This window comes from Callorhinchus milii, unplaced genomic scaffold (assembly GCF_018977255.1).
Source record: "Callorhinchus milii isolate IMCB2004 unplaced genomic scaffold, IMCB_Cmil_1.0 Scaffold6, whole genome shotgun sequence".
Classification (NCBI taxonomy): Eukaryota; Metazoa; Chordata; class Chondrichthyes; order Chimaeriformes; family Callorhinchidae; genus Callorhinchus; species Callorhinchus milii.
The window spans coordinates 25,364,466-25,377,983 of NW_024704747.1; the positions used below are offsets into that span (position 1 = coordinate 25,364,466).

Below are 13,518 nucleotides of genomic sequence, written 5' to 3' on the forward strand. Positions count from 1 at the left end.
GACAATATTGAACAGTTTTGGCAATGTCCCTATTCAGTAACAATAATGGCAACGACTAATTTAAATTCCAAACTCATTTTTCTCAGTCGTTTTCTCAGTCAAATTAAATACAAGGATTATTATTTTAACAGGAGCCTGGGAGAAAGTGTAATGTCACAATTAAAAGCACTAATTGTCAGAGTTCTTGCCTACTCAGCAGTGGTAGATTTCAAATACTGTGCTTCCTCTTTAACTAAAGATTAACACTCTAATCTTACTAGTCACTCCTCGTCAGCCCATTCCAGACACTGTATGGATAAGTCTGAGTGCTGAGTACTTAAGAACCCCCACAGCTTCCAGTATTAGCTGTGGTCAGACGATAAAACCCTGCCAAGCCACTTAAGTATTTGCACCTTATATTCAGGTGTATGACAGATAAACATCATCTGTATTCATCCTCTAATGGTATTAATAAACCAGATTACCACACGACTGATCACATAAGGTGTATTAATCATTGAAAGAGGTTTAAAACAGCAATGTAAAGTAGTTAATCCAGAGATTATAATGTAGTTTGGTCCTCGCTAAATAAATGTAGAAGCACTACAAAGTGACAATTCATATGGTTACCAATATGCACAAATATTGTCCCACATCTGATTTAGCACAGCTATCCAAAGTCTCTGGAGGCTTTAACAAAAGGTTAAGATAAGTGTCAGAAATAATTTAGAAAAGCACGGATGTTCTTGGAAATGTATTACAAGACTAAGATGTATCTCTTCACATTCAATTCTATGGTATCACTCAAAGTAGAGATGACGGGAAGACCAGAAATAGAAAAGTTGTACTTTCAAACAAAGTGAGAAAATGACTGAATCCGGATAGATTATGGCACCAAATCTAACAAAATACAGCTGCAAAATACAGCTGCAAAATAAACAAAACTTCAAACAAAAAATTTGTCTTTTCTTATTTTTGGTAGAAAAGTAATTGATAATTTACCTGAAGAATATGCCATATTGTACGAGTGCTCAAGTGCAAAATTATATTTATCTAACCTTTTTGATTCCACAGTGAAGACCATTTATTTAAAAGCATATGAATCATTCTTTCATAATCTCTTTTCAGCAAGGAATCCAAGTCAAATACTGATACCACTGATAACCAGCTTCTGCAAGATGATGATTGCATTATGTACATTTTTGATAACATGCAGGCTAAAACGAGATTGCATTCTATTCTAAGTTTATATTTAGCTGCAATGTTCATATCTTGTTGCCGTTTTTAACAGGGAAAGAAAGCAGATGCATGTAGAAGCACATTTGCTACTGAAAGCCGAAGTACAAATGCACAGGAACCAGGAAAAGCCAATGTTAATATGTAGACCTCAGTTCCAGAGCTCTTTGTGGTTCTGTGTTGACATGAGGCAGCACATCCTCACTGGGAAGTCTCACAAAGGGGGTGACCCATAAATGTTCTTGTGCCAATCATGTTACTAAAGATACTGTTGTACAACTGGAATGATCTATGCACACCCAGCTGAAGACAAGAGTGCTACTGGCATTGAACTTAACTTACTGGAAGTTGTTCTTGAAAACCTTTGAAGCTGTTTCTCCGTTATTTTTAAGAACCGTGGAAAATTGGCTTCAACGCTAAGGTCAAATGCAACAATTTGCCAAGTTCTGAACACTCTAAAATGATACATAAATAAGAGTAAATCTAAACCAGGGTGGAATTTCTCCTCGTATATCTATAACCACAACAACTTATTACTTTAGGTTTACACTTATAATAAGGTTTAGCAATAGACTTTTTTTTTAAAAATGCACTTACAAGTTAAAGGCCAACTCCTCCATTTGTACGACTCAATTTTGAATCAAATGTCACAGTGCCTATCATCTTCAAGCCCACTGTGAAGACTGATGACTGGTACATGTTCATCACCGCTCCTGTGGCAATGTCATTCTTCTCTCTCCCTCCCCTCTCGCCCGCTCTCTCCTCCCTCCCACTACTCCATAGGATACTTCCGGAACAAAAAAAATGAAAACATTTTTAAAAAATAAAATCATAATTATGTGTGCATCAACACACACACACACATATTTTACATCTCTGAGGACAGAGAGGAAGGCAAGTAACTGTGTCAGGTGCTAAGTATGGCCACTGATCATTTGGAAGGATGTGAAATAGCAAAAGAATAGTTTTTGGGCCAATTGCTAATCGGATCAGTGTTGAACAATAAACTTCTGGGATTCCCAATGCTACACAGAAAGGAAGCATTGAAACTACTTACATGAACCCATCTATACCATTGCAACACATTTCTGCTGAGTGCATGACGGTAAAATATTTATAAGCCAAAAACTGATAAATGTGATTTTCTGAATGGACCACATGTTGGCACATCAAATTTCCCCAGAGAGAACGTATTGCTTGGCTCTGCTCCGATGTCTAAAGAAGGGGAGTGGAAACTGTCTAAAGCTGTGTTATGTCTCCAATGCTTATCAACAGCAAAAAATAGCTTGCAAGTCATAGCAGATATGTGCAGAATCTTAAAGCCAAGGACAGCAGTGATAAGGAGACTGACTTATAAAACATAATATGCATTTCAATTTCTATCTGTAGGCACTATGTCAATTAATTAATTTTAAAGCATTTCCACATAACATTGTTTCTGTATGTGTGTGATGCTCATGTCTAGTTAGTATTTAATTGAACAATTTAAATAAAGCTGAATTTGGAAACGTATATAGCATAAAGGCTGTCTGAGAATAAGTTTGTATTCAGCGTTTTGAGACCAATTCAGAACTTGAGAGCGGATCTTTAAAATCTGAACCACTAACAAAAGAGAAAGACAAAGATAATCGGTTGTTTCAACAGGAATCTATCTCTGTCATGGGAAATATAATGGAGCATCTCACATTCAAAACAGACGTCATGATCCCAAGACAATTACATAATGAAAGTGCTGAAACCAAAGCAAGCAAGCACTGTTAACCGAACGCTTGAAAAATCTAAAACCATCCTGCAGAAAAAGGATTCAGAATTACGATGTATGACGAACAGAGATCTGTAGCAAGGATTGAATAGTTCTAATATGTGGCCTTTTTGACGATTGCAGCTTCTGGAATCTCATTTCGTGCCTCCGTGTAATAAAGTAATCAAGAGCGAGCCACAAGTTTTGGGGAGGACACGTTTGCAGGGCGAACCTACAGAGAGCGGGGGAGTGGGGTTGATTTGGATAGCTTTTTTTAAAAAAAAAAGAGCCGACAACAGACAGGATGGGCCGAATGGCCTCCTTCTGTGCTGTATAATTCTAATGATTCTAGGTGATCCCAATGGGTCAACACTGAGTGAGAAGCTGAGCCGTACAGATCAGGAACATTACACGTACGATCTCCAGCCTTTGCTGAGTTTCACTGATTTCGGTCAAAGTGGAGTGTAGTGAAGTGCGCGATCGGTCTGAGGCCCAGAATTAGGAAGAAAGTCAGAAAAGTCAGAATTTCCACTTCTGATCATTTATCCAAACAACCCCTGCTGAAGGCTGGCGTTGTGCAAACAGGCTCCATTGCACTGGCTGACTCCTCCTCAAATAGTCTGCTGACAATTCCTGTCAAGATTCACTCACAAACAATGAGCTTAAGAACAACAGTGCTCAGCGGTGGTGGTTGTGCCTTATATCAGGGCATGAGGGTTGGGTAAATAATAATAATAATATTAACAATCCTTGCATTTGATATAGCGCCTTATCACGTCTTCGAGACACCTCAAAGCGCTTCGCAGGGTACACTGTAAAGTGTAGTGACTGCGTGTTTTGTGGGCAAAACCCAGCAGTCAATTGCGCACAGAGACGTTGAGGAGAGAAAGGGAAAGGAGAAAATTGGAGAAAGAGAATGAAAAACAAACAGTAGGCAGCAAGAAGATTGTAAATCAGTCCAACACGAGAGGGTTGAGCTCATCAACATTCGCATCTGCCAACCTGAAAGACAAATATAGACCTGGCAACAATCCATAGGCTTTGAAATCCCACAGGACAATTTTTAATACTTAAATATGGAGTGTGGATTGTTGTTTTTCTCCAAATTAAAAACAATTCAAACGCATTCAAAACACGTCTTACCAAGCACATGGTCAACAAAACCTCAGTCACAATCTTCAAGAATATTCTTTGGGTGCATCCTATGATTTTAATGACTTATTTGGAGATTTTCTGTCAAAGTTGGGCTGTAACTCAAAGTCACTATTCTGGAATGACAAGGCTGGATTAAGAACATAAGAAATACTAGATGAAAAATTTGTTTATGAAAACCAAGTGCATGTATCGATGGGATGCATGGAATTCTCTGCTTGGTTTGGACACTCGTGAACATGGTAATTGGTTTCAGGGTGCGACAGACACCAAAAATAGTGGCGTTAAGACACCAGTCTGTCGCAATGTTGCTCTCAGCTGCAAAGGCAGAATAAAAATTGTCCACGTCAACCCTTTCGTATTAGATCTGTTCAATTTAATGAATGTTACTCTTGCTATTCAACTGTAGGGAGGTGAGTCACAGTGCTGCAAGAATGCAAATGAGTTTTCTGCTGAATCATTTCACTGCACACACCCTATACTTTTACTGAGACGTGGACAGATAGCCGGATTTCTTTCCGTTGGTTAAACAAATAGTTGTCAGAGCTATTAAAAACGGTGAATACTTGAAAGATCTTCAATTCACTTTCCATCAAGAGAGAAACATTGAGTATACTAAAGTGCTAAAATGCACACACATCTACGAGACTTAAATGAACCACTGCAGTAGCGCTTCTACAGCTGTAAGATCCCAAGGCTCTGCTTTCAGGACGAAAGGACAGAAAATAAAATACGTTTCCTTCTGTTAATTCTACCTTTCCTTTCCTCGTAAGGGGTTTCCATAACCTGGACTGCCTTTCACTGAAAACCTGGAATGCCTTTCACTGCAAATCTCAACTCAAGTGCTATGGGGTTGTCATAGCAAATGGCATTGTGGAAATGGCTTCATGTTGTGGGAGTGAATGGACCTACGGCATTCCTGTATGGATCGTCATTCAGGATGATGGTATGATGCTATTTATACAATAAACCCAGTAACCTTACAGGTACACATGTTTCCATTTAGTTCTTAATGAAAATAGAGAAAAAACTGCTGTTAAATTCATTAACATTTGATGGTCGCAGCAATGACCTTGTGCAGTTAAGACCACTACAACGCAAGTAAAATAGAATTCATCGCTACTCAATATATACAAGAACATCGCAAAGCTTATTCCCTACTGCTTCAGTAAGAATGACATTTTTTCCACTTTCTATCATTCATATCTTTGATTTCTCAAATATCAATTTCTCACATTTTTATATCCAAATGACTGCGATTTTGATTGGTAACAGTGCAACCTGTCTTAGGGCAATATAACTAATTTATTAAAGAATCCTTATGGGAGCAATATTGCCCTGAAGTGTTGTGAAGTTAGCTTTTTCCTTTCATTTGTAAAGATGTATCACAATGACATACTTTGTATTTCAAAACAATTGGGCATTGCTTGCGTTCAATATCAATATAAAATAAATAATGTGATTCTTTCCCTTCCCAAGTGGTGACAATTTCCCCTTATCAACTGTCCAAAATAAATAAAGCTTTCTTTCCTTTTAGTTGGATAGCATGGAAATCCAAATCTCAGAATGTTTAGAACACCCCATCAGCAAGTCTGCAATTCATTAACACTGTGAAACAAATCACAGGACATGATTTAGCTTTGTACAAACTCCACTACGAGTGAAACTTGGCAATTCCTACAGTTCATTACTATATAACACTGAAGTAAAATAGCAGATAGGGGGATGGAGGGGATTTGCAATTCAACTAACAGGTAAATATCCATACAGTATTACAATTTCAGTATTATAAACTTAGTCAATTACATGACTCATGCAATGAATGAACAAATGGACATTTTGTACATATTGAGAACGTGTCCAACATTAATCCCTCAATTCAGATGAGCAAGTGGTTACATAAAAACGGAAGTCCTATAAGGTTTTAAGAAAAGGAAAGAGCATTGCTTCAAGGAGAAAAGATAATCATGGTAAAGCAAACAGCAATAGACATTGGTGAGGGTTTGGAAACCATTCCGCCCATCCTTATTCCTTTCTGGGTTAATTCTGGTTACCATTGAAGACAATGACAACTGTTGTATTCGTTGAATGAGAATTCACACAATTAGTTATTATTCCACATGTACAGCTCATTTACCATATTTCTTACTGCGAAATTTGAATCAGTGACATTCAGGAACACACTAAACTTCCAAAATTAAATCTAAAAGTGATTAACTTGGAGTCTGGCAAAGACTTGTTGGGTCAAGTGGCCTATATCTGGGTGGTATCATTCTATATAATTCTATGATATTCAGGCACCCTGTGTACTGTCCTTACATCAATATTTTAGGGAACAAACTTATTTAACACCAGAAATAAGATCATGACACTGAAAAAATGATACGACTCCAAAGAGTTTGAAGTTTTTACACAATAACATAATATTGCAGAAAGATAATTATTGACAATTTATTATACACTGACCAGAACATTGCTTGGCAACCAACATACCATGGTATCAACTTGCCATGTGTACTCTTACTCACTGAATGCACCACAGTATCATCATCTGCACAAATGCCATCCAAAATTAGCACATGGCAATCCAATCTGGGAATTTAGATATCAGTTATAAACCACTCAAACCACGAGTCTGATGCAATATTTATCATATTATCTCATCCCTAATTGAATGAGTACTGCCATTTGAATAATTCCCAGATTCATCTTTTCTCTATTCCTTGGAACAATACAATGAATTAAACGTATTCACACCTAAAACAATTCCAATAAGACTGTCTTGGTTTTCAGTAAATACTGTGGTGTACTTGGTGCAGCAAAGGATCACCGCCAAATTATCAAGTTAATAAAAACTCTCAAAATGTTCCAAGCAGCAAATTAATGAGATTACAACGCCTCAATGTGAAAGGCCAGAATGTCTTCTTAAAAAAAGGCTGTCCAACGGGGCAAGACAACTTTGTCTCCAGACCGAAAGAAAGCATTACCTGCACAGCGTCTATAATTATTTTTCTTTAGCCATAGCCATTTTGAGTCGGGGAACAATCCAGCGGAAGTGTTTTCTCAGTTCCGACTTGGCAACTTAAACAAAGAAATTAACAGTTGTCTGATGGATCAGTTGTTAAAGTCAATTAATCCAGATGGGTTTGATTACATGGGCCAGAAACTGAATTTGAAGAGGGCACTTGAGCGTAAAGGAAGTAATCATTAAAGCGACCAGGTGCGTTTTTGATAGATTAGGAGCAGTAATAGATTGGGAGCAGCAATAGATTCAAGCAAAGACTTCAGAAGCAAGTAAAAGTGTGCAATGTAGCCGGAGTGATCAGCATTGAGATTTTCCAATCAAAATGATAGATTTGAACCCAAATTCACAGTCAACCCACAGAACAAAGAAAACAAAAGACAGGTAATGGAATGGATTTAGATTGGAATTTCTATGTAGAGGTGGGATGCATGCAATTCTCAGTTCGGTTTGGTTCCGATACTCTTAAGCATGGTGATGGGTTTCCAGATGTGTCAAGACACCCGGCTGACCCAAAAGAAATGCAAATGAACGAAAATAACAGAACTGAAATCAAATCAGAGGCAAAACAAAATTAAAACAAATTATTTGAGATATTTATGACCAGGCAAATTGACATTATCATGCTTGAATTAGGTACAAAAGGCAAAACTATTAGGCTGGTGAAGTGACAAAATATTGTGCTAAGTTTATCATATTTCCATTTACCCTCATGAGAATCACCTATATCACAGGAACAGTAATAGTGTAATACAGGACTGAATAGCAACAGGTTTGACATTGTAAATTTGGAGTTTGTTCAATAATTGGTGACAAAGGTTATATTCTCTAGGGGAAAGAATTACCATTAAATCAAAGAGGAATGGTGGATGGAAATATATTAGCTTTTCTAAAATTACAAACAGGCAGGACAGATATATTTCTTGACCCCGATCAGTACAAGTAAAAGAATTTACATCAGTGTAGTTTGCTGTCGTTCAGTTATCGTTTGGCTAATGGGCAGCCTCATCAAATTTAAGCTAAAATAGTACTCACATCATTTGAGTTCATAAAGACTTGATTGACTCAAAAGCCCCAAACTCAGCTAAGCGTTGGAAAAAGAGCTGCAACATTTTTGACAGCAAAGGCTATTTGACATGAGCTGACCAAACAAAGATTGCTAGCAATTTTTACATTCTTGAACACAAAAAAAAACAAATCCCTTAGTGCCAAACCTGGCATAAAACGTTGGTTCTTGGAATGGTACCAATAATCACACTGGTTTCAGTTATTGAACAACCATTTTCTGAAAATAAATTCCATCGCTTCATCTAATACCATGTTTTCAGGAAAACATTCTATCAACTATGAAACCAAAGCTGCTTTAGAATTTTCTATATACTTTCCGACACTTCACATGCCCAGTTATGAATAAACAGAGTTGAGAGATTGAACTCTTAAGTAAATTATTCCCGTCCCCCCTTCCCTTCATCATAAATCCTCCAATGGTGCTCTCAGCCAAGAGGTAAACAAGAGGAACTTGGGGGTGACTCACTCTCCAATATTCCCGCTCTCTTCATGCTATTGTGGCTGAAGTTAACTTAACTTTAACTGAACAAAGTGGGGAACAACATTCACAACCCTTCACACAGTGGTAAATTGGATAAACTTTTGACTCAGTCCCCAAATTTATCAAACGCGCTCTGTCACCATGAAACCTGAAGCCTTTCAATATTTTTTTATTATCCATCTCAAATAAGTAATAACACTTGATACTGGATCAGTGAACTGTAATATCAGAGTCTGAAGGACAACATTTAGCAATGAAAATGTGAGGGGCCTTAGGAGACTCGTCAAATTTTTAATACCGGCAGCATTTCACGGGCAATTGGAACGGACAATATTCTGACAAGAGAAGAGACAATTAACATCACAACTTCCCACCAGTCCACCTCCTCATTGGGGAGCGCAGTGGCAGTGAAGGGACTGTCTCAATCATATTCTCAATTATATTCGGGTGTCATAAACCAGGAGATCCTGTAAAGATAACTTTTAAAGCAACTTAAGAAATTCTGAACACCCTCTCCCTGATAAAAACAGCAACGATTGATACTTATACAGCGGCTTTCACTTTGGGAGAACGTCACAAGGCACTTTACAGGACTGAGCGGGAGCACAAGCTCGAAGGGTGTTGGTGAGCGTCAGGTGACTGAAGGCGACTGAGAGCCCAGAAGTGCAGACAAAGGAATAAGTGGTATAAGGTAGGAAACAAACTACAAGCCATAAGACATTATATGTTATAAGGCAGTGTCTGGAGAGAAGCGCAACTACTGTACAAGATTCCTCCATCAGGATGACAACATTTGTCTACAATTCCTTCCACCATGACCCAACTGTGCAGCGCCTTGGGACGTCCTCCTGACGTGAAAGGCGCTTTATAAATGGAATCTTGTTGTTGTTGTTGTTGTTTAGTGTTGAGCATCAAATACAGAGAGGCTTTGACTCCATCTGCTCTTTGCCCTGAAATGAAATGCTTAGAAAATACCAGCTCTCAATAAGGGACGTTTCTATTTCAAGGTTAGTAAGGAATGCAATATGACTTGGGATGAGATGGTGATATACATTAATGTACTTCGGTCTCACTTTCACTGCTGATATCGCAGTGTGTGCTTTCAGAATAAAATTAGTAACATCATTCAAGGCCACTGTCTCGGACTTCTATGATTTGCATATATTAGAATTTCCCTCGTTTAAAATCATAAGGTTGTGAGAGTTTCAGACACCAAGTAGGAAACCCAGGTTTCAGGGTTTTTTTTTTTTGCTCATTGTTGCATCGAATTTGAAATCTTCTGATCCGATAACACTCCATATTTTGCGGAGATTTCAATCTTCTAAAGTTTCATTAACTAACAAACTGTTTTCAGAATGCTTACGAACTTGTACAAAAGCTTGGTCAAGTGGTTAGTTTTACGATTGATACCTTCACACTTAAGTGAAGAGAAATACGTGTCAAAGAAAAATCAATTGCAGAAAACACACTAAATGTGCATAGTTCGCTTCAATAATTAAACTGCATTTAAAAACATCATTCCAAAGCGGGGGGAATGGGGAGGGGGGAACTAAAGTTGGGAGACTATGCATCCAGCAGACAAGGAAGTCAAAATGGGACAATGAATGTACCAGGACTTTATGCAACATTTTGTTGTGTGTCAATTTTTTCCCCCAAAGTGTTTCCTCATTTGTCATGAAGTTGGGTAACTTGCACGAATAATATTTACGCTTTTCACCCGCGCCGCTATTCTACGGTTTGCTGCAAATAGTGTACATTTCAATACAAATAACCAACAATAATCCGATCACTCAATCCGCGACTGTTTGTGGGGGGGGGGGGGGGGGGAAAGACACTGTCGTGCGCAATTGGGGGCTGCGTTTCTCCCACGAAACACACAGTCCATTCACTCGACGGTATATCCCGCGAAGCGCTTTGAGACGTCTCGACGCCGCGACAAGGCGCTCTATCGAACGCAAGGATTATCGCCGCTACGATTACATTTTGGATATATCTGGAATGGCCTCAAACTCAGATCCGGTCCAAAAAGAAAAAGAAAAAAAAGAGAATAAAAAGGTGCAAAGCAAAAAAGGAAGACAGAAAAACAGCTGCTGCGGCTGCGTTTGGAGGCAGAGCACGATTTGACCCCTTTTTTTTTGAAAAAATAAATAAACAAGAAAAATCAGAAAGAGGGTCGGTTGTCCTGCCGGCCCTGGCGCTGGCCTGTCTCGCTCCCCTGTACGCTATCCATCTGCAATGCCGCTGCTGTGGTCCTCAGTGCAGTGTCTCGCTGTATCCAGCAGCTCAGCATCCTCAGCATCTACCCCCCCCCTCCCCTCACCCCCCACCCCGCAAACCCTCCCCACAACCACCACCACCGCCGCCACCCCACCAACCCCCCCCCCACTTAGTTGCAGCGTAGCGTAACCTTTCCATTCACCTTGCTCTGCGGGATTCATAGCCCAACACCAAACTTTCCGTCTCAGCGAAGCGGGTACATCGCACAGCGCAGCAAACACAATGGGCAATTGTGTGTGTGTGTGTGTGTGTGTCTATCTGTGTGTGTGTGTGTTTGTCTTGTCTGTCTGTGTGTGTGTGTCTCTGTGTCTGTGTGTCTGTGTCTCTGTGTCTCTGTGTCTCTGTGTGTGTGTGTGTGTCTCTGTGTGTGTGTCTGTCTGTGTCTGTGTGTGTGTGTTTGTGTCTCTGTGTGTCTGTGTCTGTGTGTGTCTCTGTGTCTGTCTCTGTGTGTGTGTGTCTCTGTGTCTGTCTCTGTGTGTGTGTGTGTGTCTCTGTGTCTGTGTGTGTGTCTCTGTGTCTGTGTGTGTGTGTGTCTCTGTGTCTGTGTATCTGTCTCTGTGTCTGTGTGTGTGTCTCTGTGTCTGTGTGTGTGTGTCTCTGTGTGTGTGTGTTTCTGTGTCTGTGTGTCTGTCTCTGTGTGTGTGTCTGTGTGTGTGTCTGTCTCTGTGTGTCTCTGTGTCTGTCTCTGTGTGTGTGTGTGTGTCTCTGTGTCTGTGTGTGTCTCTGTGTCTGTCTCTGTGTGTGTGTGTCTCTGTGTGTGTGTGTGTGTCTGTGTGTCTCTGTGTCTGTGTGTGTGTCTGTCTCTGTGTCTGTGTGTGTGTCTGTCTCTGTGTGTGTGTGTGTGTGTGTGTCTCTGTCTGTGTGTGTGTGTGTGTGTGTGTGTCTGTCTGTGTGTGTGTGTGTCTCTGTCTGTCTGTGTGTGTCTGTCTGTGTGTGTGTGTGTGTGTCTCTGTGTGTGTGTCTGTCTGTGTCTGTCTGTCTGTCTGTCTGTGTGTGTGTGTGTGTGTGTGGAGGGGGTTCAGGCTGTTTAAATGCCAGTCTCAGAGTCATGATAAGGGATGTAGGCCATACACACACACACACACACACACAGTGTGTCATCACAGCAGCACTAACCTCACCAGTTGGAATGAATGCCAGTCCTGTCCCAGCCCCTGGTGCAGATTGCAGCAGCCTGTTATTTATGGAGCTTTTTTTTTTGTCCTTTCCCCCCCCACCACAACCCCAACCCCCAGCCCCAACCCCCTTGTATTTCTGCCTTGAAGATGCGTGTTCCCTGTGGCTGTATCTCGGAGCCGGAGCTGTGGTCCTCTCTCCTCTCCTCTCCGCAGTGAGTCCAACAGGGGATGGATTCCCACAGACCATCCACAGGACCAGACTCCAAACCTTTGTCGGATCGGGATCGGTTTCTGCTCCCATTACACCACCACGGAGTGGATTCGTTCGGATTGGATCGCACCAGCTCCGGGCCGAGCAACTATGAACCATAATAATATTAATAACAGTCCTCGCGCTCGGATGCGGCGCCTCATCGCGGACCGTAACGTGAATCGGCTGTGTGTTTGCGGGCCAAACGCGGCAGCCGATGGCGCACGGCGGCGTCCCACAAACGGTCGTGGATTGAAGGGACCGATTTATTTTTTGGGGGGTTTTTCCTTGTTGCTTGAGAGATTGTTATCAGGCGTGCGGGGTAAGGTTTCGCCCCGCCGCGAATCGAACCCAGGGTCTCTCGCTTGCGAGGTGAGAGCTCTCCCTAATTCGCTACCGGGCTAAACTGAGATGTCTTCTAAGTCATTTCAACAACATTAATTCACTGGGCCAACCTGGCTCAGCTGATAGCACTCTCGCCTCAGAGTCAGGAGGTCGTGGGTACAAGCCCCACATCGGGACTTGGAGTCGCACAGTCCAAACTGACACTCCATCGCAGCGCTGGGGGGGGTGTTGCGTTGTCGGAGGTGCCGTCCTTCAGGTGAAATGTTAAATCAAGGTCACATCTCCCTTTTCAGGGGGACGTTAAAGATGGCGTGGCACTATTCAAAAAAAAAGAAGGGAGTTTCGCCTGGTGTCCTCGCCAATAAATCCCCCAAATAAAACTGATCATTCACTCCATGACAGTCAATTATTCTTCTTATTAATATTATTATAAGCTCTCCAGTGAAGCCTCCCAAATGGTCACATCAGTTTTAGGAGGAGATCTGAAGAAAATGGATTTTAACCAGTACGTATGTAAAATGTATGTAAAAGCTCCTCACACTCACTGTCTCCATTTTACACCACAGCGTCAGACAGCAATTTGATATTGAGGCTCAAGTTATGTTCGAATGCAAAAGGGAAGGAGATTAAATTCAATTCCGAACAACACCAACAAGCCGTGTCATGCGGAAAACACACATGCCTTAAAATGTCAGTACAAGAGACATTAAGTAACTAACTCGAGGGTAATCAACATCAAATAATGTCAGCACAAAATGTAATCTAGTTATTTGATATTTTAGATAGATATTCACATTTGGTTTGTGTGTCTGCTCAGCAGTCCATGAAGCAGACATGGTCGGCTGTTAT

General features: G+C 40.7%; 1 protein-coding gene across 1 annotated transcript in view; it reads right to left on the bottom strand.

Annotated features, from left to right (window-relative positions):
• Window positions 1–12,177, bottom strand: part of osbpl6 (oxysterol binding protein-like 6) — a 52,289-nt gene extending 40,112 nt beyond the window's left edge. Inside the window, exon 1 of the mRNA XM_042336281.1 lies at window positions 12,073–12,177. The gene's annotated coding sequence lies outside the window, so the exon portion shown is untranslated. The remainder of the gene's footprint in view (window positions 1–12,072) is intronic.
• Between the last annotated feature and the right edge of the window lie 1,341 nt (window positions 12,178–13,518).